The 16970-nt window shown below is 34.2% G+C and overlaps 1 pseudogene; it reads right to left on the bottom strand.

Annotated features, from left to right (window-relative positions):
• Positions 1 to 1709: 1709 nt before the first annotated feature.
• On the bottom strand, positions 1710 to 13425 carry LOC126733251 (uncharacterized; annotated as a pseudogene).
• Positions 13426 to 16970: the final 3545 nt, after the last annotated feature.

A 16970-nucleotide genomic window follows, 5' to 3' on the forward strand; every position in this document is an offset into this window, starting at 1 on the left:
GAGACTCTTAACATGAGCTCACCCACTCACGTGGGATTAGTCAAAATACAACTAACCTGCAACCTTGATCTCTCATAGTGATATCTTAACAAAAAAAAATTCATTTCTTGGGGCCTAAATTTACTAGACTTGGCAAAGCAAGTAGGTTGGGTCAGGTTGGGTCAATTGGGTTGACCTGTATTTTTCCACATAATTTTTTTATTTAAAAAAAAATGTATTTATCACTTGGTAAGTTATGTAGCAAATTACATGGTGTGAAATGTATTATTTTGAATTCACCACCTATATCAACAAAAGAACTTAGCTCAATAAATTGATATTTGTTCAATAATTATAAAATTATACAAATCCTAACATTGCTAACCAAAACATAGCACAAACACAAAAGAATCCGGTCTACCCTTTGAAAATCTAATTAAAACAAACAAACACAAGTTTCACTTCTATACAATATTACCACCTAAAAATAGAGAATAAAATTACAAATGCCTTATTAGATAACTAATCTGACAAAGAATAAAAATATATAAGAAATTTACAATCTTGAAAACTAATTTCATAATCTAATATCTTAAAAAATAATCTAATAGTTGTGTTTAATTTTAGATACACTATTACTTTGTTTCAATTTGGAAATATACATCAAAATTTGATTGTTTACTTATTTATATATGGTATCTTTTATGAATATCATGTTATTATTAAGTAACACACATTCTAGGAAACATCATCTTTTATTTTGAAAAGCCATTTATTTTGGCTATGAACTATTAAAAAATAGGCCTAAGTATTCATAAATTATGCCAATTTCATTGATATACTCCGGCTTCACTTTTTTCACACTTATAATGTTTTTCATACATGTTTATAATTTCAAAATATATGTTTTTTACCCTACTTCAACCAGATGGCATGTCTCATGTGGCACTAATATTATATTTGTGAATTGAGTTTGAGTTATGTTTTGTAAAGCCCAAAAACAAACAAGTTAGCCAACCACGTCTTTATTTATTTATTTTTAATAAAAAAAATGTTATAAAAAATGGGCGGAATCATGAGTTAGTCAGGTCAGATTGGGTTGATCCACAAAAAGGGTCAAGTCACAAGTTAATCTATTTTACTTTGGGTCAAACAATTCTAGTTCGGTCGGGTTGTATGGTCCCAACCCATTTTGCTACGTTTAAGATTTACATTTTACCTTTAGATACAAAATGTATTTAGAGAGAAGGTTTTGGATTCCATATTCAAATTAGTTTAAATGCATGAATAAAGTACGAAAGGAAAATTTTATTTTTTTTATGAAATGTATTGATATATATCTTGAAGTCAGAATTTTGTAGCATATAATTGTTTCGTCTGTTCAGAAAACCTTATTTTGAAATGAAATTGATGGAGAACTCACAAAGTGTAATTTCTAGCGAATAATGGGGTCACATATTCATGATATATAATTTTTTTCCTGTTAATTATACATATGCATTTGATAGGTCTTAAACCTGATACCTCACCCTACATCCAGTACTTATAAGAAGAGCCCCCAGTTGAGCTAGTGCTCATTGGCCAGGACTCACAATAATCGTATCACCTGAAATTATGTGACACGATTATCACCTGAAGCAGTCCCAAATATGTGACACACTTATTACCTTTATCACCTGAAGCAGTCCCCAATATGACACAATTATTAACTGAAATTATGAATGCCTCACTTGCTGTCAAAATCTAATTTAGAATACTTTCAATTATAACGGAGTATCAAATCAAATTAATAGTATGGATTAAATATTTTAGCTGCTGTATAGCTGTGACACAGCAGAATATTTAGCTGTGACACTGCAGATATATCACCAGAAGAATTTAGAACAGACTTTGCACATCAGCGGCAAGCATATACTGCCCAGAAATGTGAGCTCCTTCTATAAGTGCCTCCACTACCTTGTTTAACCTTCTATTCTAGTCACCAAAGTTGGCTTGCCAAGTTTCTGCTTTTCAGCACAGAATACCAGTCACTGAAACTGAATTATCTTTACAAAAAAGAATGCAGACATGCATTTCCAGAGTCTTAAAATTAATCAGGATATGCTTTTAACTTGAGGTAGTGACAAGAGGGACCTCAGACACTTGTACAACTACAAAAAGAGCTATCACGATTAAATTTCCACTTTTTTATAACGGCAAACCTGCAGTTTAGAGGAGGTGATTATATATTTATATGTGTCTAGAGGCCATTTCTAGAAGACAAGATTATAACTCAGTGCATATATATTTCTGAGACTACATCCACAAATTCATTGAGAGTAAGAGCCTTCTTTGACTCTATGGATCTGAACCATTCATCTACTAAGTCTTTCTGGAAAATAAAGAACACCTAAATTCAACAAAATGGAGCTGCCATCACTAGGCAGATGTTTGTTGTATCATGGAAATGTATTTCAATTTATTTTAATTCATATGGCACCATTGTTTTCATGAGATCAGAAAGTAGTCCAATTTCCATTAAGTAAATGATGAAAATGTTGATTATTTTTGGTATTTTGAGAAATGAAATCATGAACATCGTGAAGTGTCCAGTGACCCATTACAAACAAAAAAAAAAGTGTAAGGAACAAATATATACCAATGAATGATGACTTAATATCCGAACATGAGTAAATGTAATTGGGCAACAAACAAGAACATGGAAGAATATATGGAAAACAAATTCTATAACAACCTAGTTAAATTCAATCCTGTCATATTAAAAACGAAAACAAAAATGTTGACTTAGTATCCATAAGAAAAATGGCCTCTAACATAAAACCTCCTCACACAATTCCCAGATGGAAATCCGCAATTCAATGACATATTCACAGATCATATGAAATCTCTAATGCAGAGTTTGGAAGTTTAGGACTGTCTTACCTCATTTAAAGCAGATTGGGTTTGTTGTTCAACTTCACGTACTTGTTGCATTGTCATCCCATACCATTCATCAATCCAACTATAACAATTCCGATGACTCTCCAAAAAAAGAGCCTTTTCACCCTACAGAAAGCATAAAACAGCATCAATGAGGTTTTTGCTTTTGGGTGTTTAAGGAAAACTCTGATAATTCTGTCTATTTTATATATGATGAAATATTAGGGCAAAATCATGTATCCACCACCAAAACAAATAATGAAAATACATGAAAATTAGAATATACAACTAAAGATCAATTCCATTTAATACTATTGATAATTCAGCAATTCCAAATGCATGTATCTTCAATTTTTCAATTTAAAAAATTAGTATAACAATGCAAGGAACATTAGTATAATAATGGCAAGTTACTTGGTGCAAAGGTAAGTGCCTTCCACCCAAAGTGACATGTTGTGGATTTGAGTTGAGATCAGCCCCTCCAAAAAATTGGAGGTAAGGCCACCTACCAAACACTTCTTCCAAATCTTGTAAAAGTGGAAACTTTTTTGTGCATTGGATGACTTTTTTTTTATTAATTCATTGTTGTTCAACCAACTTTGTTGTATTAGTCAATAAAGCAAGTCCAAGTTTTTTCCCCCACTTATCATCCATTCAAAGTTTTTCAATCTTTCCAAGATATGCCACTTTACAAAGTCACTCAGTAGTTCACTCGATGAAACTTGATAGGGATGACAATGGGGTACGGCGAGATTGGACCAAGGGTGCCTCATCCTTGCCCCATCCCCTCTTTGGGGTCAGGAAAACCCATATGGGTTAGGGTGGGTTCGGGTAAAGTTGGAGGTATTTACCCATCTTTGATAAGGTGGCTTCAACATAAATGAGGTAAAGATGATAATGGAAGGGGATAGACAGTTGCAAGATACTAAAAGAGAGAAAACACAATTGTTTGTGGGATGGTAATAAAATATGTACAAAAAATTATAAGTAAAACATGTATTAAAAAATTAAACTACACACACACACACATAATCAAAGTGGGGTGGGGTGGGAGGAGGCATGCAAAACCTGTCCTTGCCCCGTCACCTCTTTGGGGTGGGAAAAACCCGTATGGGGAAAGTCATTTAATAGCCTGTCTCTATTTTCCATCCCTAAAATTTGCCTTTTCGAGTTGGCCCTTTTCTTTGGTTATTGTCCTTCAAACTAGTCATGTTAGTAGCCTGTCTATTTTTCAAGAAAAGGTATTGCCTCTCAATCAAGTTCCTAACACAATCTATAATTTTTCCTTTCGATAAGTGTTTATATTATTATAGAAGAACAGGTAAAAGTGACAATGCCCAAGTTATGAACTACATTTTCCATACATGCAGAGTTGCATCAACCCCCCAACAGCAGCAAGATCTTAAGAACTGGAAGGCAATAGCCAGGAAAAATCCAAATATGCATGCTATGACATCCTTCATGGATGACAGAAAACCAGTTTAGTTAGTTGCTTCAATCGGTGTTATCTTATATACTCAACTTCTGTAGAAGCATGCAGCACATTGCCCCAAAATAAATCAACAATTAGACAGGCTACTATGTCTAGGGAATTGCAAACTGAGTCTAACGAAGCTCTACAAACATTTTGAAAACCAAGGGAAAAGATAAATAATGTTCAGCCTTTTGGTAACTTCCATAATGCACCAACATAGATGAAACAAAAGTTTCCTGCCTTCTCTTGTAATTAGATGTCATCTGCTGATTTTGTTAACAAAAGAATTGGCCTTACGCACAAAATTAAATTGAGCATAGAACATTGATTCTTCAATCTTCATTATAAGTAATAATCCAATTGCATGTGTATATTTAAATTCAAATTTAAAATCTGCTTAAGTCCTATTAACATCTTTCAACTTACTGATATATGGCATGTTATTAGGGTAAGCAACCCAGGAAAAGTGTGGGCATCTGCCTTCACCAAAAAATTTGTATTGAAATCAATATCTCAAGAATTGTTCAAAGCAAAGAGGTTTTACCGCTACTAGAGCTTGTTCAAGTCGGTATCCAAAGCCCCAGTATGGTGCATCAATTGTTACCAATTTGTATGCTGTCATAACAGGATCACACCTATCCTGCAAACAAATTTCATGAACAAAGTAGAAAATATTTTTGAATGAGGGTTTAAGAGACATGCAAATCATAGGAAAACAACAATTGTTTTGCAAGATAGTTGATCCATGAAACTGTGATAGCCAAAGAAAATGTTATAGCTTGAGTTTGAATAACTAAAAATGTCGCATTCAGTGCAAAAATCTCCCACTTTTGCAGAGACTGGGAGTAGGGATTGGTAGTAGCCTTACCCCAATTTTTTTTTTTTTTTTAGAGGAAGACCCACAACCTATCACTTTTGGAGGAAGGCACTTATCATTGCACCAAGGCCCAACCTCTTGTGAGGGTGAATAACTAGTTAATAAAAAATGAAAACCGGTCTACATATTTTATCTACAAATTTTTGAGCCTTATGTAAAGTGAGGTGAGGGATCTAGGGACTCCCCCCAAAAGGGGAAGAGAAAGAATGGGGCTTTCTTTGAAGGAGAAAGCTACAAACAATGGGATGATTCTTGCAAAAGCCATCAAAGAGGGGAAGTGAGTTATCAACATGACAGGCCCACATGACAATTAGAAAGAAAATAATAACTGAAAGAATTAAGCCAAGTTCCTTGAGTAGCAGCATCCATACAAATATGTATTACAGGATCAAATAACATGTAACAACCTGCCATCCCTCCAAAAGTGGGCCATGGCCAGTTCTTTCTGATTTGAATTTGGTGAAGTCCACATTGTTATTTCCGACTAGATAACTCCAATAATTCGTTTCAGTAGAAGCTATATCAATATATTCCACTTCCCTGGTTGCTAGTTGTTCTTCACTTAGACCATGCACCTAGATTTTCAGCTACACAGTTGAGAAAGGCCAAAATAATAGACAACAAATAACAAACAAAAAGTTGAAAAACAGGGCGAACTTATATTTGATTAAAGAAAAGTTAAAGCCATGCAATTGCTAATATAAAGATATAGATATAAAGTGGCCAAAGAAACAAACAGTCAATTGTCTTTTCCAGTCTGATCAGTGTGTGCATGCCTCTATCTCCTCTGCTTCAATTAGTTAAATGGGTACCTTTGTTTATGCCCACAATGATGGTATGGACAGAAGGGATTTGTGGACAGACTTGGACTCTATTAAACTTTCTGTTGGGCATTTTCCTTGGTTACTAGCAGGAGATTTTGATGTGGTTTTATCTTCTTTGGAGAAATCTGGAAGGGAACCTCTGAGTATCTACAAGAAGGTGTTTGCCGAGTGTTTGTGCTCGGTTGAAGTTTTGGTACATAGTTTTTTGGGGCCCATTTTTACTTGGAGTAATAGAAGGGATGAACAGGCTTTTGTTGCTAAGAATCTTGATAGAGTTCTTGCTAATTTAGCTTAGTTTAATCAATTTAGCCAGGTGGTAGAAGAGTTTGGAGGTGGAGTATCTGATCATTGTTACCATGATTACTTTTGGAGATAAACCAAATTTTGGTCCAAAGCCTTTCAATTTCTTTAGGTTTTGGGCTGATAATGGAAATTTTCTTGACTGGGTTAGAGAAGCTTGGAATGGTGTGTATCATGGTTCTACAATGTTCATTCTTTGTAATAAGCTAAAAGCAGTAAAAGCTACTTTGAAGAAGATAAATGGTAATCAGTTCAATTACTTGTCTCAAAGGGTTCTTAAAGCTAGGATGGAATTGGAGCAGGTGCAAAGTCAGCTTCTTTCCTTCCCTAGTGTTGAGTTGGTTAGCAAAGAGAGGGAATGTTTGCATCATTACCTTTCATTGGCTACCTTTCAACGCCCCTAGGCTGGAGTTGGAGCAGGTGCAAAGTCAGCTTCTTTCCTCCCCTAGTGTTGAGTTGGTTAGCAAAGGGAGGGAATGTTTGTATCATTACCTTTCATTAAGTAATGCAGAGGAATCATTTATGAAGCAGAAATCTAGAAATACTTGGCTCAATCATGAGGATCAAAATACTAGCTTCTTCCACAGAGCTTTAAGCATTAGGACAGCAAGGAATTCCATTAGATGCTTGGTGAATGATGGAGTGAGGATAGAGGATACTAAAGCTATTAAAGAGCTTGATTTGAATTTCTTTAAGAAGCTTCTTGGCCCTCCAAGCAAGCTTAATGATGTTGACATTGGAAAAATTGACTTGTTTCCTGTCCAAATTTCGAGCATACATAAAAGATATTTTATGAAGCCTGTGTCTGGCCAGGAAATCAAGAGCATTTTTTTCTCAATCAAAGATGATAAAGCCCCTGGCCCTAATGGTTTTTCTGCTTTCTTTTATAAAAAGTCTTGGCCTATATTGAGGAGGATGTTATTAGTGCAATAAAGAGCTTTTTCAATACTGGCAAGTTGCTTGGTGAAGTTAATTCTACTAACATAAATCTTGTCCCAAAAGTCCCAAACCCATCAAAGATGGGAGAATTCAGGCCTATATTTTACTGCAACCTTATATACAAATGTATTACCAATATCCTTGCTAATAAATTGAGACCTCGTGACCTCGTGATGCAGGAGCAAAACCAAAATTATTTTAAAATTTATATTTTCAGATTTAATTTTTTTAATTTATCTCATAGGAAATTGGATAGTTGTAGACTTTTATTCAGATAGTTATTAGACTTGAGATTAGATAGGGATTAGTATTTGAGTTCAGTTAGGATTAGTTTTCATTAGTTATTATCTTTTATCTATTTATTTCCTAGAAGCTCTAGCTCTATATAAGCTGCTGATTTATTTGTATTTGAGAAGAGAATATTGATTAATGAGTTTCAGATTGGAGATTTTCCAATCCATTGGGTGCTAATTCCTAACACCTTAGATGCTGATGCCTAAGTTTTTTTTGCTAGGTGCTGATTCTAAGCAACCCCTAGGTACCAATTCTCAGGGTTTATCTTCTAATTTCCTTCTTTTGCTGATGCTGATTCATGGACTGGTGTTGTATGTGCAAACAGAGTGGGGAAGCGGTGGATAACTTCCTTCTTCATTGCCCTATAGCATATGAGCTGTGGACAATGGTATCTAGCTTGTTTGGAATCCATTGGGGTATGCCGCACTGGGTTGTGGGGGTGTGTGCCACATTGCTTAATGTGGTGCATTTGGGGGGAACGAAATGCTAAAGTTTTGAGGGATGTGAATGTTCTATTCTCGAGATTAAGTCTTTCTTCTTTCATACTTTGATCGAGTGGAGCTTAGCTCTACAATCTTTGTCTTGCTCCTCTATTTATGATCTGTTGGATCTTTGTAATTTGGGTTCTTGATTGTTTTTGTTCCCTTAGTACATTTCTAGTGTACTTCGGTTTCTTTTTGTTTTCAATAAATTTTTTTGTTACTTATCAACAAAAAAAAATTCTTGTTCTTTTATTTTCTCTTGATTGTCTTGCATCAATTTGGTATTCAGAGCAAACCAAATCTAATTTCAAAAAAAAAAAAAAAAAATATACTCGTTTTTCCTTTTCCACCCGTCACAAAACCATCTGTCAAATATCAAAACCCAAATTACCGTGCTCAGCCACCCCGCCATCGTGTCAGCCATTTCGATTGGTTGTATCCAATACCTGAAATTTTGGTCAGATCTCACTGGTCTTTCAAAGTTCCACATAAAACTAGACTCAACCAATTCTAATACAAGATCTGACCCATCATATTGAAAGCCCAAAACCAATCAGTGACTTCCCTTTGACGTTCTGCAGTGCCAGGCCCAAGCTATAGAGCGCATCAGCTTGAAGTGCAATGCTCAGGTTCAACTCAAGTGTGCAAGCTCACGTTCTTATCACAATTTTTTTTTTTAGAGATTTATTATTTTAGTGCACAATGGTAGCAGTTCAACCACCTATTTTTTATGGTTATCAAGATGACAACCCATGGATTTTCAAATTTTGGATATTTGCAGTGGAACAATTCTTTGCACAAGTGCATTTATCAAATGACAAACAAAAAATGTGGTATGCCAAAACAAGTGTTTCTGGTAGAGCTTTGAAGTATTGGAATCATTATGAGAACCTACACTTTCGAAGGCATTGGTCGCTAATTACTTGTGAAAGCATGAAAGAAGACCTTTGCATTGTATATTTTCCGCAAATTTTCACAAGAATAAAGAGTCAATTGCACAATTTGAACGGTGGACTTAATGAAGGCTTATGATTCTATCCCTTGCGACTTTATTCTACAATGCCTCACTGCAGTTGGAGTTCCTGCAATCTTTGTGGGTTGGGTCAGAGAATGTATTTCTTCTGCCTCTTTCTCTATTGCATTGAATGGTAGTCTTGTGGGGGATTTTAAGGGTGGCAAGGGTCTCAGACAAGGGAATCCTTTGTCATCTTACCTATCTGATCTTGGGACGGAGGTCTTCACTAGAATTATGCATTGCAAAGTCCAGGAGGCTGAGCACTTTAAATTCCATCCAAATGACCTTCTAATGCTTAGTGTTATTGAGTTAGGTATTGAGGAGTTTAGAAGATTTTCTGGCCTTCGTGCTAATCCTTTTAAGAGTGAGATTTTCTTTGGGGGAGTACTGAACAGCTTGAAAGAGAGTATGCTGAACGTCGTCATGTTCAAGAAGGGGCATCTTCCTGTGAGATATTTGGGTGTTCCTCTCATTCCTGGTAAATTGAGATACCAAGATTGTTTGCTTCTGTTGGAAAAGATCACATGCTAGAGTCTCCTCTTGGGCCTCCAAAGTGCTGAGTTTTGCTGGCAGGTTACAATTGATACAATCTGTACTGTTCAGCATCCAGGCCTTTTGGTCCAATGTGTTTATCCGGCCTAAGAAGACTAAAGGCTATAGACAGAAACTTGCTAGTTTTCTAGTTTTCTATGGAAAGGTTCAGATGGCCTAGTAAAAGCGGCAAAAGTAGCCTGGGATGTCATTTGCTGCCCTAAGAAAGAAGGTGAGCTTGGTCTGAAGAGAGTGGAGGAGTGGAATAAATCTGTGTCATGAAATTTCTATGGCTTCTCTTCACTCAAGCTGGCTTTTTATGGGTAGCTTGAGTAAAAACCTATCTTCTTAATGGCCAAAGCATATGGAGTGTCAAAAATCCTCACAATTGTTCTTGGGTGTGGAGAAAGATTCTAAAACTTAGTGTGCGTTTGGATATTGATGAAAAATGAAAATTATTTCATTACTCAGCTTATTTTTGCTACTATTTATAGGTTTTACTGCACTTTTTGGTACTATTCATAGGCTCCACTGTACCATTTCAACTAAATTTTATCTTTATTTACAGTATTTTCAGCAAAATAAGCAGTATCCAAACACACCCTTAGGAGTCTTTTCAAACCTCATTTTAAAATCTAGGTGGGAGATGGAGCTAATATCTTCTTGAGGCTTGAATTTTGGAGCCCTGAAGGCCCCTATGAGAAGTTTGGTCATAGAGTAGTGTATGATGCAGCTAGTAGTGTTAATGCAAAACTTGCTAGTGTCATCTCTGACAGAAATTGGGATTGGGGTCAGGCTAGATCAGAAGATTTGGTGACTATTCTTAGCAAGTTACCTCTGCTTGAGATTGGTTAAGTAGATAAGCTAGATGGCTCCCTTCAGGTTCTGGTATTTTTCCTGTAGCTAATGACTAGGATCAAATCAGGCAGCATAGACCTGTGGTGGATTAGTGGAAGGTGATCTGGTTTTCCAAAAAAATTCCAAGATGGGCTTTCATAGCATGGCCAGCAATGAAGGGTAGGCTATCTACCAAATAAAGTTTGGCTAATTGGACTATTACAAGTGACCTTCTGTGTGTCCTCTGTAGGTCTGCTCTGGAGAATAGGGAGCACTTGTTCTTTAAATGCTCCTTTTCTCATAGAATTTGGGGTAAGTTAATGTATTGGTGCTGCCAAGATAGGATTGGGGAGATAGTATTGTGGCCTGGGCTGTAAAGAGTTGAAGTGGTAAGTCTTTGAAGGCTGATTGCAGCAGGCTAGCATTTAGTGCTGCCATATATCAATTTTGGGCTCAAAAGAATGCTATCACTTTCTAAGGCTTGGTTAAATTTGAAGATCAAATTGTGGAGCTTGTTAGGGAGCAAATCAAGTTTTAAATTCATGTGTTGTTAGCAGAATCCGTTCTTAAGCAAGTTCACCCTGTTTCTTCTAGTTGTTAGGTGTATTATACTCATGTGCTGATATTGCTATCTGTTGTTAGCCTTTGCTTGGGGCTTGAGGTTGTATTTTCAAGCCTTTTGGCTTGCGTGGATTCTGTATTTGTTGCTGGTTTCCAGCTAATGTTTCAATAAAATTTTGCTTGATTATTAAAAAAAAAAAAAAAAAAAAGAACAAACAAGAAAGAAAACATAGAATCCAATGCAAAATCATACAATTTAAGAGATGGAACTCCTAGTCTCTAACCCCCCACCCAAAAAAGAAAAATTTGCTACTCTAGATAAAGGTATGATTTTTAGTAAATTGGTCAAAGAAGAGAGAAACTTACATTTTCTGACTGCCCATTGCCAGACATATGAACAGTTTCAATGGTTAACTGAAACCTGGGAAAATATGGGCACTGCAGAAATGTAAAACCAATAAGTATGCTCTTCACTATATACTGAAATATTTGCACAAGAACATTTACTGAATGGGAAATTAATTGGGGAAGTTGTTACCTTCATTACTGGGTAATGTGGCATCCATTTGCAAATTACCAAAAAGAAAAAAAGAAAAAAGAAAAAGCATATTAATTTAAGTTCTAAAAGGAACATGTTACACAGAGAATGATATCATGACGATGTGGTGAACCTGATTTGCATCTTGGGAATGCATTCCAGGCTTCCTCTTGCATGATGAGAGCATCTGCTGGAGCAAAAGTAGTAAGCCAAGAAGGAACTTTGCTGCAATAAGAATTGCAAGAGTAAGAGATTGTAACAGTTGTAACCATAAAGTTCATATCCACAGTAAAATAAGTATCTAGCAGTGATTCACTTAACAGAAATGAACTTAATCGGGAAGAAGAAAAAAAAAATCTGACAGAACTTGTAAGGACTGATTCAACTGAATGGCAGCAATTATGATCATTAGAATCAAAATAATTACATTGATTATATAACCACTTGTGGCAGTCATAACTCATAATGCTGTTAGTCCAATATAAAGCAAAAACCTTTGTCTAAGATTGCACTATAGTCACCCTACTAAAATTTTAGTTCAGTCATTGCTCTTCAACCCATGAAATGCAGTCAAAAGAGTCTGACTTTGTAAGTCAATAAGGCAATAAAGCAGCTCAAATTTTAAGGGAATTTTAGCTAACTAACTAATTATAAGAGGGCCTTGAAAAACAAAGGAAGCCACTTTCACATGCCAAGTCACAATTCAATAACAAATTCATTCTACCATACTTAGCATTCACTGCCTTACCTTTGTAGGCGATAAACTTTATTAGTGTATCGACCCTTTCCAAGTACATCATCTTCAAAATCTTTATTCTCCAAGACTTCTACCCCTTCATTATCAGTTGTGTGCTGTTGTGACATCTTCATGACCACGTACGTATGAGCTACATGATACTACATCACAAACGTGCAAAGTTTGTAATTAGTGGCAATCTCACAATCCAGTTAGGAACTAGACTGGGTATGAAAAATTTTATAGTACCTCTATGATCATAACCATGTATTTTCAAGTGTTCTAATCTCCATCATTTCTTCATGAAGATAAATAAAAGGGCTAAGATTAGAACACCTGAAATGAACAATTCTGATCATAGTGGATATCATACCCTACCATAGAAGACCCTTTATTATTACACATTTTGTAAATTTTTGAAAATTTAAGCACATTCTCTTGGTTTACCTCTTCCAACGACATGGGCATGACAATCCGACTTCACAAAAGAACCCCAGTTGAAAATTAATAGGTTAAGGGAAACCTCCAAAAACAACAGAGAAATTTACTTGTAATAATTAACAATTGCATAAAGAAACTAAAAATAGCACTTCTTCATAACCATAACCGTTACCGCACATTACTGCATAAAACTAGCATAAAATAAAAATATCAAAGTATCAGACTAATGGGTGTCACTGATATCATTTGAAGTCGCTAAAATTAAACTAAGAAAAGAAACTACTGCTTGACAATTTTATCTGAAATGGGTCAACCATATTAAGGCAAAACTACATAACAAGAATTCAATTATTAAGTTTTCTTAAACATTGAATCCTAAACTTAGTATTGAGTAAAACATAAACAACACTAAGCCCACTTACAAAACAACATTAGTAAAAAATTCAATTCAAAAAACAAAATCATGCAACAAAAATTGTACAAAAACTTGAGAATAATTTGAAAGACAGAAAAAGGATACAATTCCTTGATTTGAACCATCTCTTCTAGAATGGAGCGTTCAAATGTAGAAAATATTAATGTAAAGCTGAGAGAGAGAGAGAGAGAGAGAGACAGAAAAGGAGAGTATAAGAGAGAAATAAAAAGAGAGAATATATTCGAGTGAACACGAAAGACATACGAGGAATATGCTCTTAAAGAAGAAACGAAAGGCGCGCTTAAAGAAGAAGCGAAAGCTTAAGCGCAAACGTAAACGTCAAGTCGTAGACAAATCCACGACTGCTTTCTTTTGACCGTTTAGTGGACTTTTCACAATTGGAATGAAAGTGGTAGGAAAGTTCTTTTAAAAAATTATTCTAATTCTTTTTCACCGTCCCAAACAGGGTGTCCATTGTCTTTTATACGTCTATATAATGCTAATGACTTCATTAATAAGTATGATATATAGTTTTTAGGAGTATATTTCTAAGTAATATTTTATGATATTGGTTTTGTTTTTTACTAATTACCAATACCGACATCTCACGAGACTTGGCTATATTTTAAACATTGGTTTTGAATTGACTAATCTTCATCATTAAAAGGTCCGTTCAATAAAGCTACCATAAGCCAAAAGAAAATAATATAGATATAGACAGTAATATTATGGAATCTTACTCACATTGACAATTCCAATTTTATTGAAATTGATTTAAAAATAAATAAATAAATAAAACCTTTTAAGTTTTAACTGTATTTGGGGTGTGAATTTAAAAGTCACCAGTTGAAATTCTATCCTATCTTAAAAAAATTTGTACTAGAGACAAATTTAATAACTCAATATATATATATATATATATATCATATCATATCATCATATACTATACTAGCCTCATGCGCGTGTTTAAAGACTCTTCTATTTTTTGGGTAAAGATTAATAATTTGTCTTTATTATAATTTAGAAATATATATATATATATATATATTCAAACAAATAAAAGGCCAAAATGGGCAAATGCTCTTTTCTCGCAAATTAAACATCCTTTTGCCCCCTTTCCCAAACTAATTAGGGAAATGCTCCTCTTTTATAACTCGATTCTTATATAATTGAGTTAGCTTCAGCTTTGTGCCACGCTGGACAGCCAACGTGGCATTTTCTTTTTTCAATCCCAAAATAACTAGATTTTAAATTAATCGAGTTATGTAACCGACTATTCAGATATCAAGTTATGCTCTTATTAAACCTATTTTCAGACTGTCTTTGTGTCAAGCGTACGGGTACATGTCTTTTAATATAACTCGATTACTATAATATCGAGTTATAAAATATACTCAAACTCCGTAAAATTGAGTTATTCTCATATAATATCTCCACACCTCCTCCCATTCAGAGTGTCTTGCTTTTCGCTGAACTGAATTCCACTCTGCTCCACAAATCAACAGCTGCTTTCAGACTCAACTGAAATTTGTATCAGCTCAGGTAAAAAACTCACCAGAATTTTAGGGCAATGGTATTTTCATTTGATATTGTACTGAATTTTTATTTTTTTGGTTGAATGAGTGTGAAGTAAGTACATTGGTGTGATTTTGGTTGTTTGTTGTAGTAAACGTTGGTCACAAGAGAATGAAATCTTTACTATAGCAACATTTTGTATTGCACATAATCATCATTGATCAAACATTTACAACAACATTTACTATTGAACACAATGTGTAGACATTAACAACAATGTCTAATGTTTATAGTCAAATGTTAGTGTTAGTGTTAGTATTTCATTTTTAGCACGCAATAGTACACAAATTTATGAATGTCTTTGTCGTGTACCATCTTATGCAGCATTACATTATTTACCAACAGTTGATACACATTGTTAACTTGATCATTTGGTGTTATTGTATTCAGCGTCAATGTCTAGTTCTGGCAACCCACAACTCTATAGGCCTCATGATATGTTCACTGCTATGAGTCGTTGTTGGGTATTGGAAGATGAGTTCAGCTATCCAATTAATCTGAATCTGCGAAATAGTGCTTACGTTCACAATACCATGAGACAGGAGTGGGCTTGGTTATTTTGTAAACAGAAAATGTTTTATGATGAGCTGGTTGGTTTTAAGTTGTCAGTGCCTCGGCGACTCGCATTGCAAATGCCCAGAGACATGATTGACGAATTTTGTAAAGCATTGAATCACATAAAAAAATAAAATAATCGAATGAAGATACATCTTAGCAGTGCGTGTGAGACAGGAGTGGGCTTGGTTATTTCGTAAACATAAAATGTTTTATGATGAGCTGGTTGGTTTTAAGTTGTCAGTGCCTCGGCGACTCGCATTGCAGATACCCAGAGACACGATTGACGAATTTCATAAAGCATTGAATCACATAAAAAAATAAAATAATCGAATGGAGATACATCTTAGCAGTGCGTGGTTTCCTATTGGACATTGTCAAGCAATAGTATTGTCAAGCAATAGTAGTAATAGGAAGGCGCGCTTAAAGAAGAAGCGAATGCTTAAGCGCAAACGTAAACGTCAAGTCGTAGACAAAGACCACGACTGCTTTCTTTTGACCGTTTAGTGGGCTTTTCACAATTGAAATGAAAGTGGTAGGAAAGTTCTTCTTTTAAAAAATTATTCGAATTCTTTTTCACCGTCCCAAACAGGGTGTCCATTGTCTTTTACGTCTATATAATGCTAATGACTTCATTAATAAGTATGATATATAGTTTTTAGGAGTATATTTCTAAGTAATATTTTATGATATTGGTTTTGTTTTTTAATTAGCAATACCGACATCTCACGAGACTTGGCTATATTTTAAACATTGGTTTTGAATTGACTAATCTTCATCATTAAAAGGTCCGTTCAATAAAGCTACCATAAGCCAAAAGAAAATAATATAGATATAGACAGTTTTATCATGGAATCTTACTCACATCGACAATTCCAATTTTATTGAAATTGATTTAAAAAAAAAAAAAAAAATGAAACCTTTTAAGTTTTAATTGTATTTGGGATGTGAATTTAAAAGTCACTTGTTGAAATTCTATCGTATCCTAAAAAAATTTGTACTTCAGACAAATTTAATAAATCAATATATATATATATATATATATCATATCATATCATCATATACTATATAAATAAAGTTGAGTTTAGAAGCTGCGGTTGCGCCAAGTGACTTCACTAAATTGCACAAATTTTTTTAGATTTTTAGATTTTAAGAAAAAATATATACAATTTTTCTTCTCCTATAATTTCTAAGTTGATAAGAATCATAATTTGATTACAATCCAAATTCTTCATCTAATCCATTTAATCCTTATTTTTTACAATATATTTGTTCTTATTAATTTATTTGGATAAAATAACAGTAAGTGTATTAACAAAATGTGCAACCTATAATAAGTATTTTCTAAAATTTCAAAAAGAGATTAAATTTAGTTGGTTGGTTTATCTAAAATATTATCAGCAAAGCCTAAAATGAATAGGATATAATTACCTAAAAAAAAAGAATTTCAATAAATAAAAAATACATAAAATAAAGCAAATAAGATAGAATTACACAAAAACAAACAAAAGAATATTAACATGTTGTGTATAATTTCTCCTATACAATATTAATTTGGTGTTTGTCATTTTTGTTAATTTTTTTTAAGTTCCTTTTTTTTGGATAAATATGCATTTTTATGTCCTCTTTTTCCTAATAATCAAGTAACAAAAGAAAGTAGTATTTGATTTACAATTAC

The sequence above is a fragment of the Quercus robur genome, chromosome 1 (genome assembly GCF_932294415.1).
Source record: "Quercus robur chromosome 1, dhQueRobu3.1, whole genome shotgun sequence".
In the NCBI taxonomy this organism is placed as follows: Eukaryota; Viridiplantae; Streptophyta; class Magnoliopsida; order Fagales; family Fagaceae; genus Quercus; species Quercus robur.